Genomic DNA, 15,864 nt, shown 5'->3' with positions numbered 1-15,864 from the left:
TCTTCTTTGGGGAAGTGTGAGAGAGGAAACTCACTGTGGAAGCATCCACTTTCAGCCAATATCACTGTCTTGCTTCACAGGTGAAAATATGTTAAATACAAACCCCTTGGTTTTCAAGGTCCAGCTGATCTGTATTCTTGTCCATTTAACTATGTGGCTGAACGAGTGAGCAATTCATGAGTGATTGGGATAAGAGATGGGAAATGGTGCAAATAAGGACATTGGACAGAGTACAAAGAATACCATCAATAATGTGATATCATTGCCTGTCTTGCCGAAAAAGTCACATAAATAAAACGCATTACTAACTTGCAAAGTATCAAATAGTACTTTCCATTAGAACTTAAAAATGTCTTCAGGTCTGTCTGCAAAATATTCATGAATTGTTGGCTCTTTACTTGCCTGGTTGCATCCTGTCCTGGGGCCACATCCTTCAGGCAGAGGTGGCTGTGTTTGTGGATGGGTAGGCTGTTTCCTCATCCCATCTCCACGTAGGGCTCTGGTCCTGTTTTTGTGCTTCTGGTCCTGTTTTTGTGCAGCACAGATGGTGGGAGGTGTAGTGACTTTGGCCTGGAAACAGGAGTGTGCTGTGTTGCAGCTGCAGTGATGCTCCCTGTGTTGTCTTCCATCATAGAAAGTCTGACAAATGAATTTAAAAAAGGGGAAAAACAGTCAAACGAAGTGGAGAGAGGAGGCCTGGCTTAAACAAGGAAGGTGCAGCTCAACCCTACTTGCCATGGACATGCCTGAGGGTAGCCAGGGACAGACACATGAAAATCACAATAAATATTGGGCAGAAAGAAGGGAGACACCATTGTTTGGCTCCTTCCCTCGCATCCTGCTCCTGTTTGTACAGTCCCCATAATGACACATGTATCTTGCCCTCTTGGACTGTAGACTCGGGTGTATGTGTGTGTGTTTTGGGCACTGAGTTCAGAACCCAAAATTAGAAAGAGGATGAAAAGAAAACACTTTTCCAATACCACTTAGCTGGAATGAAAGCATTTCTGCTACCTCTGGCTGGCAAGAGCACCCACTGGGTGCCAGTCCCACTGCCCAGGCATACAGCCAGTCCCTCCTCACCCAGGAGAGCAATAAATTATTGCTTGTATGGTAGAGCAGAGACCCAGTTCCCCCGCACACATGGGAAGAAGCAGACCCCAGCCCTCCTACTGCCCATGCAGAGCAGCTGGGAGACCTGGAAGTATAAAAGCAAGCTAGAGGCAGGCAGAATAACCCGTTCCCAAAACCACTGTGAGATGCTCAGCCTCAGGAATGTGCAAGCTTTAACAGTCTCAGAGGAGAAAGTCTTACCTGGGCTGTGGGCTCGCCAGCTCCACAGTGCTGGCCCAGCAGAGCCCTGCCATACAGTGAGAGCTGGCAACAGGGAACCTCACAGTGGGTGAGGAGGGTCTTTGGGAGGCTGGGGGACCTGGGAGAAGCTCCTGACTAGCTGCCAGGCATTAAGAGTAGCAGAAGTCATTGCTCAGAACCTCATTTGTACCTTGGATGTGTCCTGGTGTCCAAGCTGATCATCAGCCAGCGAAAAGCTGTGCCAAAAGCTGAACCAGAAAGGGGGACTTTGGTAGGAAGGAAAAATCAAAACCAAATCTGTCCCTTCTGCCTATGTCTCCTGGAGATGGAGGTGAGAAGCTGCTAAAGGGCTCAAGCAGAAGTGCAGCTCTTGCAGAGGAGCTCGGCTGGACCCAGCAGTGTGATGAGGCAGGGACCATCCTCCTGCCCCATCTCCCCAGCCTGCAAACTCCCAGCAGATGGCTGAGGCTGAGGACACATGCAGATGGAGAAGGCTGTAAGAACTACAGGGGTTTTGTTGACCTGGGCTCCTGCAGCTCTGGATTTCCTCATCTGAAACCTTGAGAAAACACATTGCCCTACAGCTGTATTGCATGAGTAGCACTGGAGCAATCAGTGTGGAGTTTTGTGGAAGGTGAGGGAGACGTAGGTACAACTTAATCTGATATTTGTTTGAATTTGATATATTCCTTTGATATAGACAGTGATTATAAATCTTGCAAGATACTGTAATGGCCTAATTAGCCTTATCACGGGAGTCTTTGAAAATAACACTGCAGGGGTGATGTCAGCTTTACTTTAAACTTAAGTGTATATTAAGTATTTGTGGCATAAATAGAAGCATCAGGACACCAAAAAGGCAATGTCAAGCCCTCACAGGTTAGGGAGTTAGAGCTTTGAGATGTGTGTTGGCCATGTCTCATTTCAAGTTGCCAAGTGCAAGACATGAGAGATTGGATATGTGATGGTTGTCAGCCTTTGGGACTGGACCTGGGACCAGCCAGAGCCATGCTGAATATGCATAAAGAGCTACAAAAAAGCTAATCAGGAAAGTTGAAACTTATATGGTTCTTGCAAGGAGTGGTTAAACTTTGTTGATAATCTTATTTCCCTCACTCCGAAATTAGGATGATGGTTTGCTCTTATCTGACAGGCAAGCCCCAAAGATACATTCATTAAAGTCTGTGTAATATTTGTAAAGGATGCAGACACTGGGATGAGACCCTCACAGAAACACCCAGAAACTAAAGCCTAAGTTAAGACAATATTTTCTAAGTGGGAGACATCCATCTTGTGACAGTGTTTAGTTACAGTGACTTTTATCTCTGCAATGTCAGTCAAGCCACTAAATCATGGCATTTGATGGATACTGGGGCAGCACAGCCCCAATTGCTCATTGTCAGGCTGATTCAAAGGTCACAGCTTTGCTAAGCTTTGGATCAAAATCCAAAACAGTCCCTGTCACATCCCTCAGGTTTGAAAGAACAATAAATTTACTAATTTAGCTTTAGTGTTGGGTAGGAGCTGCTGCCACCTTTATCTGTTTCTCCTGAGAAAATAAACCCAGCATCACCATCCCCAAAGGAGCACTGTGATGCTGCAACGTGCTGTTAACCTTCACAGAATAAGACAAAGGCTTTGGGGAGGGAGGTGGAGGAGGGCAGGATTTTGTGGGATGACTCAAAGGCTCTGCAACACCTCGCTTTATGAATGGCTTCGTGGAAGTGGATGTGTGCCCCTGAAATTTGTGAGGAGTGATGGTGCTTGTGAATCAAACCCTGGATGCCCAGTGGAGCCTGCCACAGCTGTGGCTCAATGGCAAGGACACTGTTATTGAAATGGTAGATTAAAAAGGGACCACTCTTTTGGGTGATCACTGTAGAGGGGATCACCCACTATTGTGGCTCACCCTAAATCCTTTAAAAACTAGTATACAGTCTCCAGCATTGTAATTAGCCCAGATGGTTTCAAAAGAGATGCAAGAAGTAGGCACAGATAAACCATCTCTGATTCTAGCTTTTAATACCAAAATACCTTTTTTTTTGTTTACTTTCCTAATGTTGGTTGACAGGTACCACTATGAGGTTGTTGACACCGCTGTTGCCTAAACACACACACCCTCCCCCTTTCCTTTTGAATCTGGATGCATTCTCAGGGGAGCCCAAGGGGATCACTAAACCACATAACACACCTAGATTGGAGATGGACAGAGGGGTGAAAATGAAGCCAGAGGAGGAGTGGATAGGATGGGGGTGATGAGAGACTGATGCCTATGAGAAGGTTCAGTTCTGGCAGAAATGGAGGAAGCACCCTGGACTTTATTCTCTGTCTGCAGGAACATCAACATTGAAATCTCTGCTTGGATCTGGATTTGTTGACACAAAATCCACTGCCCACATGTGGGGGGTTGGAAACAGTTTACCTGTTACATTGCCAGTGCTGTCTCAGGAACACAACTCCACGGGCTGGAGCAGTTGTAGTATATCTGTCTGTCTCTTATCTAGTGTGTAACCTCCTGGACTGAAGACATAATGTACTGTCTATCCTTTCTGTGATAAAAATAAAGCATATAAAACACACACATATACACACACACACAAAATCCCAGGCCAAAAATTCCCTTAGGGGAACATAATGTGACTAGATAAGAAGGTACTAGCTGGCACGTAGTTACCTCTTTGCTTCCTAACTGGGACACTCAGGGAAGGGCGGAGTTGGTTTTGGTGTGGGGCCACAGGAGAAGGGGGAGAGAGATGTCATGGGATGGATAGCAAGATAAAGAAAAAGCCATGGAAAGAGCCAGCTCAAGGAAAAAGAAATCAGAAGCAGACTGGACTTATTCCAGGTTTTCATAACCCCTCCAACCAGCTGCAAAAATCTGAGAATTTTTGGGCCATGGGCAGCAAGCCCATGTCCTGAGAGACTGAATAGGAGATCTTTGGGGCCCAGAGCATCAACTCCTATATGAAATATAAACTGGCAAGCCTCCTGGAGACTAGAAATGCTTCTGGAAAACTCCTGGAGAGTTGGCATGTGTATCACGCATGGCACTGCATGTAGCTGGTGCTTTACACATTGCACCCCCTAAAGGTCAGCCTTCCTGCTGGGAGCAATCTGGTCTCTTCTGGGGGCTGATTTTTTCCATCTCTCCTCTGCTACTGGTTCCCTGCAGCAGTTCTAGTAAATTTGTGGGCCATATCTTCTTCTGAATGACAGGTGTGACTGGCATCACCTCCTAGGGTGGTGGGGAGGCTCTGCTGCCAGGTCCTGAGAGCTGTATCCAACCCATCAGAGGCTGGTGCGATTTGGGAAGCACGGAAGGAAAGAGAGCTTTAAAGGAAAAGTGGAAGTGGAAGAGAAGGGAACACAGAGGCTCAGCATGTTTATGAAACAAACCTTGCTGGAGATCCCGAGCTCAACTCAGCATGCAAGGTCACAAAACCCAAACCCACTGCTCAGTTTTTCACTCACTCTGGGTTCTCTGTGTAGATCCAAAGCAATATAATGAATGAAGAAGAGTTGCAGTCATAATCAATCCTTATCACCAGTGTTTACACAGTGCTTAAAAACTGTCAGAACCACACCAGTGCTTCCCTTCCTGTCAACAACTTCTGCTGGCTCCACAGCTTGGCAACCAGCAAGGCAGTGGCAGCTCCCACATTGTACTTTTCCTTTCCTCAACATCTCTTGCCCTCAAGCACCTTCAGGGAAAGCAATTTTTAGAAATCCAGCAGCCAGATGAAATTTTTGGTTTATCTTTCTTTTGGACAAGGTGATAGCCTAGGTTGTAACCTGCTTCTACCTCGATGCTCCCTGCAGGGGAAGGGCAGTGGTGCTGGTACCCTGCCAAGGATGCATTTTACAGGTGTCTGCTGGCTGGAGGATGCCAGCCGCCCAAAAGATCACCAGTCGTGGGCTGGGCTCTTTGGAAACATTTTCACAACTAACTGGCTTAGATAGTGGAGTAAAACATGCATTTCCCAAAAGAGGGCATCTCATTTTCACTTTGATGGATGGGCTCAAGTGTTGAGTCAGAATGAAAAGACAATATTTGTGGAAAGCCCACATACTTCAGAAGAACTTAAGCCTTCTTTTTCCTTTGGTCTCTTTGTAGTATTTTTAAGAAAAAGTTAACTCAAATTTTAAGAACTGTGCTAGGATGGAACAGGAAAACATTTGGTTCTGAAAATGTCAATATTACATATTTGGACATTTTCTGTGTTTGTTTTTTTAAAACAAACAAAACAAAACATTGAAATTTATACTGGCTTTGCTAAAAATGTCAGTTCCATCAAAACGACATTTTGCAACGAGAAACTGGTTTGTGCTTCCCCCCCTTTTTTGCTGACTGCTTGCACTTTCTTCAGAAAAAGTGTCAATTTGGGAGCAAACACTTTATGTGCATCCAGGGCCGTTTGCACGTGCAAAAACGCCTTTGGTTGTTGGTGCCTGCATGGCAATGCACACACCAGGAAAACATCCCTGCTCATGGAGCCCTCACCTGCAACTTGCTTGGATTGAGTGAAGAATTGAGCTGCGGCCAGCTCATGAAATAAATTCAAGCATCTTCTGCTTCAGCTGTGTGGACCGGGAGGGAGACGCAGCCCTTTATTCCTGTGCTGCCAGATCCAGCACCGGTGCCAGCCAGGCCCTGCTGCTGCCCTGCAGCAAAGCCACCTGGCCTGTGCACCCCTGGGCAGGGCCAAGCCTGCGCTGGCCCTGGGCACTGCAGCAGGAGGCTGTGAGAAAGGACAGCTCGGGAGCCATCACAAACACAGGTTGCACTGAGAGCACCAGTCAGTCTGCAGACCGTTTGAGTCAGTGAGGCGTACTTCCCATGGGAACTCTTAGTCCTGGCTAACTTCAGGCAGGACCAATTAGAGCAGGGAGTAAATACACTTAGCATGCTCAGGAAAATACATCTAAAGCTGTTTATACACATTCCTTTGGACCAGTCAGCAACAAAAATGTCCTTACAGCTGTTTCCTCCTTCCTTTCTTCCCTCTCTCTCTCTGTGCAGCTTCAAAAATAAAGCTCGCTGGCCTCACCTAACCCTTGCTGGGTTTACTCCTATTCACTCCCAAGTCTGTCAGGTCTTGTGTGCCACCAGCCCCTCAACTGGTGAGCTTCCAGCAGACTTCTAACTGTGGCATTTTTCTGGCTCCCCTCAAGGAGCCAAGAGGAAAATGCAATGCAATAGAAGCCAAGAGGAAAAAGGTTTGCATGTTTCCTTATAACCAAGGAGCTGATACCTAGCACCAAATCACCTTCCTCACCTCGGGCCACCTTCGTCATCGGGCTGGGGCTTTGCGCACACGGTGCACTTGATCGGTCCTAATGGCACCCTGAGAGCCACTGCCAAAGCCATAACTGCTATCTAACAAGGATGACCTCAGGAGATGGGGCCATGGCCACAGGCACCATTTGCAGGGAACAGGGAACCCGGATCTCATGCCCGAGACCACTGCCCTACCCACAGGGTCGTTCTTTTTCCTCATTGCTATCATGCTTGCCTCAATGTGCTTGTTTTATGATCGGTCACGTTAGCTACATGGGGATTTTCCTGTTTTCCAGGTGAGGGACTGAGGCATTTGTAAGAGAACTCCAACTGAATGATTCAGTTGTGCAGCATAAATAGGGTCTGATCCTAAAGAAAAATCATCCCATTAAGTTTGACTGTGAACCAGTATTTTGTTCTCAAAAGAAGTGGGGTACTGCAATTTGGACTCATTCAAGATGAGAAGGGCTTTCTCTTCAAAGCCAGGATAAAACATGAATATGACTAAATTCTTCATGATAAAAAAACCCTTTTTTTTTTTTTAGATCTGGACAAGACTAGTTAGACTTACTTTATATTTCATATAACCTATTACACCACATTTAAAAAAGTTGTTTCAAGATTTCAAAAATAGCACTTTTCATGCTAAAAATATTTCAAGATATTTGGAGTTTTGACAGAGCTGCATTCTCCAAAGGAAAACCCGCTCTTCCTGTATTTGCCCTACCAGCTGTTTGGTGATTTTTTACACGGTGCAGCTGAGGTGTTGGAATGACAGCACCTCCAGAGCTGGGCAGGAAAGGGGGAGAGATTCATCTCCCCCAGCCAACAAGGATGGGCAAGGCTCTTTGGTTTCCAAAGCTTTCTCCTACCAATCCAGCTGTGGTTAAATGGCCAGCCAGTATGTGCCAGACAAACTGGAAGCCAGATCTGAGGAATCCACTAGGCATTGAAGTCACAAGTCCAAGTTTCTGGAAAGAGCTCTCTGCAAGCTCAGGGAGGCTGAGCTTGAGAACATCTGGCTGAGACACACATGTGCATGCACACACACACACACATGCACACACAGCAATTCTCAGAGCTCAGCTATTACAGCTTTTGCTCAGAGTACTTTAAAGCTTAATTCCAGTGATCACAGTGGCTTTGAGAGCACATCTCACTAATGGTGCAGTTCCTGGCTTTATTTGGTCAACCCTCTCCACCTTCCCTCATGCTTGTACAGCAGAGCAGAGCCTAATGAGCTGGACGTGATGCAATGCCTCACTCTCTGGTCCATAAAGTAGGAAGCCCACAGCCTGGATAGAAACAAAGACAGGATCCCCCGTGTGTACTTAGGTCTGGAAGGTTAACAGTAGGTAAATATCTGATGGGAAGGAAAGGCAGGATCGGATGTGTTCAGATAAGCAAGAGAGAATAATGTAGTCATCAAAATGTGACATACCTGTGTGAGCTGCTTGGTTTTGTCACAGATTTCCACATATCTAAAGAATAAGTGTCTTGGGTCTGAAGTGTCTAGGAGAGTTCCAGCTCCATGCAGACATGGTCTCCCAAACACAAAGGAATGAAGAAGACTCTGGTCATAGCTTATATGGCTACACCTAGTCCACACAGGAAGAAAGAAATGGTAACAAGATCAAGATCTTTGCCAAAGAAGAATTCAAGCCACACAATTACACCTGTCTTCCAAACAAAAAACACTCCTTCTGAAACAATGCTATCTAGGTGATCAGACTCCATCAAGAAAAAAGACCATTTTTGCATATGTCAAGTCAACCAGCAACGCAGGACAAAAATGGGGGTGGTAAGAGGTAGCCAACACTGCCCAGAAGAGCAGGTGGCAATGAGTGCCACAGCCAGCCTCAACACCATCCCACAGGAGCAGATCTGTGATAGGAAAACCCTTCAATCACTAGTCAACCCAAGCAAAGAACAGTCTTGCTGGAAAGCTGAGATTCAGTGAAATCCACGTGTTAGCAAGTGATTAGTGCCTTTCCTTGAAAATTTTCAATTCTTCTTCTTTTATGAGAAATCTGAAAAGCCTTAAAGTGAAAGATCTTCAGCAGCTGAAAAAGTATCTTTCATTTTCCAACAGAACCTGTAAATTTCCATGGAATAAGTCAATGAAAACAAACATTTTGTCACTCACATCAACATTTTCCAGGAAGGAGGAAGAGGATAAGGGGAAACATTATTTTTGACAAGGTCTGCTGATTGGCAGAGCTCTTTAATAAATAGATCAGGCCAGAGCACACGACTTCAGTCCACATGGCAGAACGGTTGGTCCTTGAAAGGCTGATAGAGATCTTGTTGGCTGAGTTTCCTCTGTGGTTGACAGAGCATTAGCTAAAGACAGGATACAGGCAACCAGTCCTGCTGAGAATGACTGGATGCCAAACCAGTGGCTGGCAGGATCTCTAAAGGCTTAATGATAGAACGCAAATGCTCACATAGAGACCTGAGCAGCAGAGAATTTGCTAGCGGGGAAACTGCAGGCTACCACATACCGTAACAGGAGCTCGCTCTCAAGGAGTGAGGAAAAAAATAACAAAAAAGAGAGAAGGTCGGCTCTTCAAGTATTTCCAAGGTGGTTTTAACCTTTCTCCAAAGAGGCAAATCCAACATTAAACACCGGGAGAATAAATCAGCTGCAGGGACTGGCAAAAGGCTGAGAATCTAAATTACAGCAAGGTCAATAGGAAGCAGGGGGCTGCTCAGAGGGAGCTGGAGTGAGAAATTCAGCACATCTGGTAGGTACAAAGCAATGCCCTTCGGGCAAACTCAGCCCCCAGCCCACCCCTATGCAGGGCCTAGAACTCTGCAGAGGGAACAACACACGCAGAGACAGCCACGGGGAGGTCCTGTCTGAGGGAAATCCGTCTGCAAGAGGGTGGAGGGGGAAAAATTAAAAAAAGGCAGGTGAATAAATGAGAAGCAGCAGTGTTAAGGCTTTGCAGCTCGTGTGGCCGCCTGAACAGATGTGAGCTGCTGCCTCTGCTGGCTCAGGGGATGCTCTCCTGCTCTGGAGACAGAGCTGGCTGCAGTGTTTTCTTTGGTGTGGTTGCATGTGTGCCAACAGCAGGGCTGCACCACTCCTGGCACAGACAGCCCCACCACGGATCTCGCAGGAGAGCTCCAGGGCAGCACCTGCATCCCCACTGCAAGGTGCAGGGCTTTGCCAGCCCTCTGCTTCACACAGCTCATGGGACATAAAAATCAATGAATCAATGCAGGGTAGCCTTAAAGCTTCCCTAAATGTCCGTGGGGAGCAGGCAGGCCTGAGCACTGGCACAGCACAGGTGGGAGTCCAAGCAGATCACTGGAGAAGAAATTATAAGAGTAGTGTGCAGCCGATTTTTCTGTTGATTTGGAGAGGCTTGTGAAGCAAGCACTCTTTGAATGTGTAATGAGTTGGTTGCAGACCAAACCCATATTTACAAGAAAATATCAATAAAAGCTCTATAAGCCTTGAATGTACATGCAGAGGCATGGCATGGAAAACAAGCTGAAAACCAGGGCAAAGAGCAGGAAAAATAAGAATAGAAAAGGTTTTGTTGGAGACAAAAGTAGGTCAGAGACAGATAGTGTTTTGGGGGGTGTATCACAGAAACACAGAATATTCTGAGTGGGAATGGGATCCACATGGATCATTGAGTCCAGCTCCTGTATGGAGGCACAATTAGCTGGCACTGAAATGCTGAGCTTGTTTGGGCTGTGGGACCAGCAGAGGTTTGGTGGCCAGGCTCCCCTGGAAGCATCAGCACTGCCTGCACATCAGTGGGGCAAGCTCTGCTCTGCTGGGTTCAGTCAGGTATCCCTGTGGGAATGCTTCCCAGTGTGGCAGCACTTTGATTTGCTGTCTGTTCAGATGGTACCACATCAATCCTCTGGCTTCTGTCTGAGTTTGGATTTGAGCTTGCCACAATATGAAATTGATAAATTAAAACTTTGATCTCAAATACCCCCAGGATTATGAAGTATTGTCAACACTTACGAGTATTCCATTAACATTTGAATACTTTACAGTGTAATTCCCTTTTAACAGTTCATCATTTCTTGTTTGCATTATTTTTTGCTGCTATTTATCACCATATCTAACAAGATTGCCCTTTGTAACTAATGCAAAAGAACACGGGGAGATAAATAGCCTTTGAAAGTGACATGGATGGCACAGAAAGGAAAAAAAAGTATAATAATAGATATTCAAGATGAATTAAATCTGGAGTTCTAGAGCTTCTACCTGATGGTGGCAAGGAAAGCGCAGAAAACCTTGTAGATGGCGGCTCCTATGTGACCCACAGGAGTGATTCTTTTCCAATGTTCCAAGGAAGAAAACAGAGAAGTTGAGTGTCCCTCCCACTGCTTCCAAATGCAGGTGTTGGTACAGTGACAAGCTGCTGCCATCCACAGTGGTGTCACTCAGAAGAGAACACTGTGGGAAGAACACTGGGAATGGGTCCTTTCTCCCCAGCTCTTCAGCCTGACTTTGAACTAGTTCAAGGTATTGGAACACCATCATGAGAAAAAGATGAATATTTAAATATGTATAAACATATAGGGCTATAGACGTATTATTTGAATGTGAACAGACATGTAAATTTACATTACCTTTTTGCTCAGCTGCCAACTTCTGCCTAGCCCAAGCCACAGTGACCTACTGAAACAGTGGCTCAGGTGACTGCTTTGCTCAAGGGCTTGGAGGAAGGGAAGAGCTGTGGCCACGACCCCAGAGAAATTGCTGCATGGGGAAGGGAGAGTAAGTGGGCTGAGGGGCTCAGTGTCACCAGTTGGGGTCAGAGAAAGCTTGAAAGGCTTATAAAGAAGCATTTATAAGTTCTCCAGAGTGGATTTAAAACTGGCCATCAATGTAGTGACTACAGCTGCAATCCTCAAAGGTATTTAGGTATTTGATTCTCTGGTCAAACCAAACCTTTGAGATCTGGGCTCCAGTGGAAGGACTTTCTACCTAGACGAGCAGGAGTAATAGTCTGGGCAAAAGTACCAGCCATGTGGCCCCCAGACCAGCTCCCCTGATGGATGTGGTTCTAATAATGACTTAGATCCTCAATAGATGGGTCTCAGCTCCTCAGAGCCTCTCTGAACTGCATGGGTTTCACACCGTCTTGATGTGTGGTACTCTCTGCCTTTGCCAGCGCTGCCATCCCCTTGAGCTCCTGTTGCTGTGGCAAGGCTGAGGTTCTGCAGCACTAGTGAGGAAGCAGGGAGCCTTTCTGGGAAGATGGGAAGATATGGGCAAATGAGGAGAGTAAGGAAAAACCAGCACAGTTAAGGGACTCAGTCAAAAAGCTGCTATAGGGTAGGATGGTAGGTGCATCCTGGAGAGGGGAAGAGTCACTAAACTACACAATGGAGACATTCTAATTAGAGGTGGTTAGCACCTCATCTAGTCAGATGTACTATTTGGCTAAAGTTGACATATCCCTGTGGACCATTTCATCTTCAATCAGTTTTAAAAGGAAGCTTTTCTTGGTGAAAAGGAAAGAGATTGACTGACGCTCTTTACCTAGTGTTTAGGACATTGGCCACACTTTAAATCCCTATTCTGCCTGATTTGGAATGATCTCAAAAACCTCTGTAAGTAGGAAAAAAAAATGAAGCTGGGAGGTGATGGTTTAAAAACGCTGCATTGGAATGTTTAAAATATGTCAAAACTTTTTTTTTCTTTCTTTTTTTTTTTTGAATAGGAAATTCATCAAACCTGACACTTCCCATGAAGAGCTCTGGCTCCAATGAATCGGTATATTTGGACACTCCCCTGATTCCCCCCTCCTCTCCTTCACCACCATTTCAGCCAAATATTCTTGGCTGGTTCTAATTATACAGCCATATATTTTTATATGCACACACAGCCAGTGTGCACACGTGAAGGCTCAGTAATCACAGATCAGACGGGGAGGAAAGTGTTGATAAGACCTTAGCTGCTCCACAACATAAAAAATCGTCCGAGAACCCTTTCCCCCCCACCTCTTCACCTCACCTTCCCAGGAAAAGCCTAGCAGAAGAGGCAGAGGGCTCTGCAGATGGCAGCCACATGCACTGGCTGGCTGAGTCCCTATCTTGACATTTCTGCATTTCTCTAGTGCCCTCCTCAGGTTTTGCAGAAGTTCACCTTCCTCTGGATGCGAGGTTCACCTTCCTCTGGATGCGAGACTGCATCTGGCCCTGCTGTTCCACTGCCAGGCATCCAGCCCCCTTGAGGGAAGGTGAGAATTGGTGCTTTCCACACCCAGTGGGAGGCCAGGGAAATTGAGAAGTCCAGGGAATGCAATATCCTCAATTATGCAACTCAACATCAAGAGCTTCTACACTTCAGGGTGTGCTTACAGCCCTGGAGAAAAGGGTCCCTGTCTTGAGTCCTGCCATTTCCAGTGAGAGCCAAGGACACTAAGCAACCAACAGACATCCAGCACCTCTCAGGATCAACCCATAGTTCAGGGCATTACCTGAGCCCAAAGCTGCTGACAAGGTTTCAGTGAGGGTTCCTACACCACATGAGATCAACCCTCTTAAGGAAGGCGGGTAAGGGAAAGGGTTTTCTCTGAAAATGATGAAAGAGTTAAAGCTGAAAGCAAACAGGCCACCCAGCTCTCCCTTTAACCCTCCTACAGCAGAAGAGACCCGAGGGCCAGCCAAATCTACCAGTTCTAGGAAATTATTAAAAAAAAGGACATGCACATGTTGGGGGGTGGGAAGACCAATCCATTTTCACAAGAATCTGTCCTTGATTAAAACAGCAACATGGAAGTGGGGGAAAGAACCGATTATTCAGCAGAGAGCTCAGAAGAACAAATAAAAAAGGGGGGGGAAAAAAAAGCATATTTGTTCAGGGTGTGATAGAGAGGCTTCCAAAGCGCATGGAGACAATTGGAAATTAGGTCTATTGAAGCAGAGGCATTGCCACTCAGGGTGAGGAATCAAAGGGCAAGTCCCGGGGAGGCGTTGGGCTGGGGTGGCCGCCCCCGGGTGGGCAGTGACAGGCAGGCTCGAGCGTGTGACCTCTCATAAAATCCTTCCAGGAGGCTTTCACATATTGTGTGGAGCATGAGCTGATTTCCACACACAGAGATTCCTAATGAAGTTGTTCTTCAGGAGGCGAGGGGTAATGAAACCAGCCTGTCTGCCAAGCCCCCACTGAAGGTGGCACGGATGTATAACGGAATATGTTAAGGCATGGGAAAAAATGCTGTTGGCCTCAATGCCATGCAATAAAAAATGAACTCCATGTGCATTAAATCTGAACTACCTGAATGCTAGAGGCTTGAGGGAAGATCAAGAAACCCCTGGTTTCTTATTGCAGACCAGACCAGAGCAGCTTCAGAGAGTGCCTCTTGTTAAGAAGCAGTTATCATCTGCCTCAGACTGACCTGGCCAGAGTTTGAACTAGTCTGAACAGAGATTTATTAACCCTCACAGTCAGAGATCAATAAATAGCTTCCTCTAGAGCAGGCAAACTGCCCGGAATACAAAAACATGCAACAAGCCTGCCACCAATTTGCTCTCCCCACATCCAATAAAAAGATGCTCTAATTCCCCAAAAGACAGCAATTTCTTATTTCTATAGTGTTTTGAAGCCAACTGTAATATTCACATCTAATTGCAGGGCCCTGGATCCCTGCCTTGTAGAGTATGGTTGTTAGCAACATAATTTGTGCGCTTCTCTGGGGTCATTTGGAAACTATCTGTACTTACACCCTGCTCATCTCCTCTGCTGAGTGTGTGCTGGTCACTCAGTCTTATCGTGCTGCAAAGGGCAAGGTGCACCACTGAGATTTATGTGCACGAGAAGAAAGAGTAGATGATGTTCTTCAGGGTCAAAGCCACCCCAGTGCTTCATCTCTCCAATTAACTACTCTGCTAGGGAGAGAGATACGGCTAAAAGTGGGGTGGAATAAAAGATTTAATTTGCAGTTTGAATTTTAATTTTTTTAAATTGAAACTTCATTGGAAGAAAGGGTGAAGGCTTACTATACAAAAAAAAAAAAAAAAAAAAAACCAAAAAAAACCAAAACAAAACAACAAACTATTTTTCAGGCAAAAATAAAAGTCAAAAACACAGGACTGCCACGACTGTTCTAGAAACCAAACCATGAATGAAATATGGGGAAAAGAAAGATGCTCTAACAAACAAAGTGCCACAAGGTCTTTTCCATTGACTCCGGTGAGCAGTTCCACTTGACTTTAAAAAAGTCACAATTATTAGATTTTTATCTGTATTCACACTGTCCTTCAAGATACCTCAGCCATGCATTTAAACAAAGGGATGAAACTCCTTGCTCTGCTCAAGGAGTCCCTGAGCTGCAAATCTCTAGAAGTTGGAGTCTCTACTGGAGATAATCTTCTGCTTCAAAGCTCTCCCGTGCATTTTCTGTCAGTGATGGGTGATTGTTTGCTGTGTACCTTCACACTGAGTCATCCCTAACTTATTTCCCAATCCTTTCCTACATGTCATTATTCTTATTCATTGACTCCTGCCTCATATAATTCTGTTTACAAATCCTTCTGGCTGTCTCCAAGCATCTTAACACATCTCCATCTCCAAAACATGATATACTCTATTTTAGAAAAGTTTAAGAGCTCACGCAGGTGGAAACTGTCAGGAATAGCTCCCTGTTACTCACTCTTCAGAGGCTACACAGGGGTGTGACAACATAAGAAAACCCTTCCTGGTAAAATCAGATCACAGCTTTTGACAGTCAGTGTTTTCAGACATATCCAAGCTGTAGCTAGAGCTTGGCAGGGAAGACTTTCCCTTACTTATAAAAGTTTTTGAAACTTCAGTTGATGTTCCTCTCCACATCAGAAAGAAAACTGGAAGGAAATCTCAGAACTGTCCACAGACCATGAGCAAAAAGAAGAAAACAAAAAACCCAACAAAAACAAAGCAAGGTAAAACAAAAATTGGTACAGATAAAAATAGTTTTGAAATATTGAATTTGGACTTTTCCTTGCTATTTAATGTCTTTCTTCTACTATAAATTACATTTTAAAATGGAATATTATTTCAATGTAGAAAACCTTTAAATTTCTAATCATTAAAAAATAAAGAAAGAAAAAAATTGGTTTAGAAGACTTGTAACATTTTTGTAACCTGGAAAACTTGTTAAAACCATCCCATTTAACACAAACAATTACAGTTTGAATATATTTGTCTTTTGTGACAGGAAAAAAAAAAGTGAAATAAAATTTCCAACCCTTTCTAGCAGTGATTTTGGGTTTTTGTAACACTTTGCAAGGTGAGAGATGTACCAAAATAA

The 15,864-nt window shown here is 45.1% G+C and overlaps 1 long non-coding RNA gene across 1 annotated transcript in view; it reads right to left on the bottom strand.

Annotated features, from left to right (window-relative positions):
• Positions 1-407: 407 nt before the first annotated feature.
• The window catches only part of LOC135303426 (uncharacterized), a 44,033-nt gene continuing 28,576 nt past the window's right edge, over positions 408-15,864 (bottom strand). Inside the window, exons 3-4 of the long non-coding RNA XR_010364911.1 lie at positions 8,034-8,190; positions 408-639 (exon numbers count right to left, since the gene is read on the bottom strand). This is a non-coding gene — a long non-coding RNA (uncharacterized LOC135303426). The remainder of the gene's footprint in view (positions 640-8,033; positions 8,191-15,864) is intronic.

The sequence above is a fragment of the Passer domesticus genome, chromosome 6 (genome assembly GCF_036417665.1).
Source record: "Passer domesticus isolate bPasDom1 chromosome 6, bPasDom1.hap1, whole genome shotgun sequence".
In the NCBI taxonomy this organism is placed as follows: domain Eukaryota; kingdom Metazoa; phylum Chordata; class Aves; order Passeriformes; family Passeridae; genus Passer; species Passer domesticus.
The sequence above is the reverse complement of the archived record's forward strand: the minus strand, read 5'-3'. Positions and strand labels throughout refer to the sequence as shown.